We start from the raw sequence: 3,401 nt of genomic DNA, 5'->3' as shown, positions 1-3,401 counted from the left end.
TGCAAATGTACCATAAGGGCATGTAAAGGTTGTCTTTTCTTGATCCTCCGGAGAAATAGCAATCTGATTATAGCCAGAATACCCATCCAACAGGCAATAGAATTCATGACCAGCCAACCTGTCAAGCATCTGATCAATAAAAGGCAGAGGGAAGTGATCCTTCCTTGTAGCTTTATTCAGCTTTCTGTAGTCCATGCAAATCCTCCAACCAGTGACAGTTCTAGTTGAGATGAGTTCCCCTTTTTCGTTGGCTACTACTGTCATGCCTCCTTTCTTAGGCACACATTGTACTGGACTCACCCATGAGCTATCTGAAATTGGATATATGATACCTGCATCGAGCCATTTAAGAATCTCTTTCTTTACAACCTCCTTCATGATAGGATTTAACCTTCTCTGTTGTTCCACTGAAGGTTTGCTTCCTTCTTCAATGAGAATTTTGTGTTGACAAAAGGATGGACTGATTCCCTTGATATCAGCTATAGTCCAACCAATTGCTATTTTGAATTCCCTTAGCACCCTCAAAAGTTTTTCCTTTTCCTCACCTGACAAGTTAGCTGCAATAATAACAGGAAGAGTAGAACCTTCACCAAGAAAAGCATACCTCAAGTGATCCGGTAGCGGTTTAAGTTCAAGTTTAGGTGCTTCGATCACTGATGGTTGTAGTGGTTTATGATCTTCCTTTTGTTCCTCCAAGCCAAGAGATTCGACAGGTGGTTCAAAATTCCTTCGCCAAGGTGATGAGTTAAGATGATGGAGTTCTTCCAATTCTTCTTCACTGTCCAATTCCTCATCATTGGTAAGGATTGCTTCCAATACATCATTCTGTAAAACCCGCTGGCTATTAGCTTCTGCCGTAGTATCAAGTACATCCATACTGAAACAAGATTCCTCATCAGTTGGTAATTTCATTGCATTGAATACGTTGAACGTGACCGTCTGATCTTGTATTCTCATTGTAAGTTCCCCTTTTTGGACATCGATCAAAGTTTGCCCGGTGGCTAAAAAGGGTCTACCCAAGATGATAGGAATTCTTTTGTCTTCTTCAAAATCAAGAATCACGAAGTCGGCTGGAAATATTAATTTATCAACCTTGACCAGCACATCTTCAATTATACCCCTCGGATATGTGATCGAACGATCAGCCAGCTGTAAAGACATGTTTGTCGGCTTGAGCTCTGGCAGGCCAAGTTGTGTGAAGATAGATAGAGGCATCAGATTGATGCTAGCTCCCAAGTCGCACAGACACTTATCAAAAGAGAACTCCCCAATAGTGCAAGGGATAGTGAAGCTTCCAGGATCTTTCAGCTTAGGTGGTAATTTCTGTTGAAGTACAGCACTACATTCCTCTGTTAGTGCCACTATCTCTAATTCTTCGAGCTTTAGCTTTTTTGAAAGAATACCCTTCATGAATCTGGCATAGCTAGGCATTTGCTCGAGTGCTTCTGCAAACGGAATGTTGATGTGAAGCTTTTTGAAAACCTCAAGGAATTTACCAAATTGCTTATCCAGCTGCTGTTTCTTCAACCTCCTAGGAAACGGAGGTGGTGGATATAATGGCTTTGACACCGGAGCAGTTGCAGGGGTAGCCCTATCCATTTCAACATTAGGTTTTATGCCAATTGTATTCGAAGGAAGTTCTGCTGGAATTTCTTGCGGTTCATCATCCTGATCTTGTACTAATGTTGAGGTTGGCCCTGTTGTAGTTTTTCCAGATCTCAGCGTAATGGATTGGACTTGCTCTTTAGGGTCCCTCTTACCTGGTACCTCTGTATCACTAGGGAGATTCCCCTGTGGTCTGCTTAATAAAGCATTAGCTAACTGACCGACTTGTGTCTCCAAGGCTTTTAAAGTTACTGCCTGACTCTTGTACATGAGTCTTAGTTCTTCCATGTCAGACCTTTCGTTAGCTGATTGCCCATGATTCTGAAATCCCGGAGGGTGATATGGCTGTTTAGGTGCATACTGTTGTGAAGTTCCAGCCTGACTATACTGTTTAGGTCCCTGTTGAAATCCTTGTTGAGGCTGATTATAACCCTGATTATTACTCCAGCTGAAATTCGGATGATTTCGGTTGTTAGGATGGTAAGTAGCTGGAGCAGGCTGTTGACCTCTCTGAAAGTTGCTCACAAATTGTGCTGATTCACTAGAAATGGCACACTGATCAGTAGAGTGAGTACCAGCACATAATTCGCAAATTGAGATTGGCTGTTGAATTCCTTGGTTAGCCAGAGAATCGACTTTCATCGTGAGAGCCTTAAGTTGAGCAACAATAGCTGTAGACGTGTCAAGATCAAGAACTCCGGCTACCTTCCCTTGAGTAAGTCTTTGAGTAGGGTTCTGATATTCATTAGCAGCCATCATTTCAATAAGATCATAAGCTTCTTCATAACTTTTAGCCCATAGCGCACCTCCAGAAACAGCATCAAGCATAGGTCTGGATTGAGGTCCAAGACCATTATAGAAACAGTTTATTTGCATCCAATCCGGCATGCCATGATGGGGACACTTCCTTAGCATCTCCTTATATCGCTCCCAGGCTTCACAGAATGTTTCTCCTGATTGTTGAGAGAATTGAGATAGAGCATTTCGTAGTGCAGCAGTCTTTGCCATGGGGAAGAATTTAGTGAGAAATTTCTGAGCTAGATCTTCCCATGTAGTAATAGAACCAGATGGTAAAGAATGCAACCATCCCTTAGCCTTATCTCTCAGTGAAAATGGAAAAAGCCTTAGCTTCACAGCATCATCAGAAACTCCATTAAATTTGAAAGTGTCACAGATCTCTATAAAATTACGTATATGCATATTAGGGTCTTCAGTAGGAGAACCCCCAAACTGTACCGAGTTCTGGACCATTTGAATAGTTCCTGGTTTGATTTCAAAGGCATTGGCTGCGATTGCAGGCCTGACAATGCTTGACTGGATATCATCGATCTTTGGCATAGAGAAATCCTTCAATGCCTTACTGTCTGGTTGTGCTTCAGATTCTGTCATTGTTTCAGAATCAGAAGAAGAAGATGAATCAATTGCTTCCTTACGAGCTTTAGAACGTGTTAGCATAAACGCGACCCAAGTACCTGAAATAAAGAAAAGAAGAAAAGTGAGAAAAGAATAGAATCCTAGTCAGTGAATTTTAATGCACACTGATGACAAGTACATAAACTAATTAATTAACACCGATCCCCGGCAGCGGCGCCAAAAACTTGTTCGCAAAATTCTACACGCAAGCGCACGTGATCACAAGTAATATATTTGTTCGTTCCCACAGAGACTGGTGAATTAAGAATACGCACCTATGCAACAATGTATGAGTAATTTTCACTGCTAAGACAATTAACAATGATGTGTTCTTTTATACTAATAACTAAATTTACTAATCAAAATCAGAATAGGAAAACACA

At 41.3% G+C, this 3,401-nt stretch overlaps 1 non-coding gene across 1 annotated transcript; it reads left to right on the top strand.

Annotated features, from left to right (window-relative positions):
- The first annotated feature begins 2,491 nt into the window (after positions 1–2,491).
- Positions 2,492–2,598, top strand: LOC135152449 (small nucleolar RNA R71). The gene has a single exon (XR_010291627.1). It is a non-coding gene; the product is annotated as a small nucleolar RNA R71 (small nucleolar RNA).
- Positions 2,599–3,401: the final 803 nt, after the last annotated feature.

This window comes from Daucus carota, chromosome 4 (genome assembly GCF_001625215.2).
Source record: "Daucus carota subsp. sativus chromosome 4, DH1 v3.0, whole genome shotgun sequence".
In the NCBI taxonomy this organism is placed as follows: domain Eukaryota; kingdom Viridiplantae; phylum Streptophyta; class Magnoliopsida; order Apiales; family Apiaceae; genus Daucus; species Daucus carota.
Note: the sequence above shows the minus strand (reverse complement) of the source record. Positions and strands in the feature narration are given on the sequence as shown.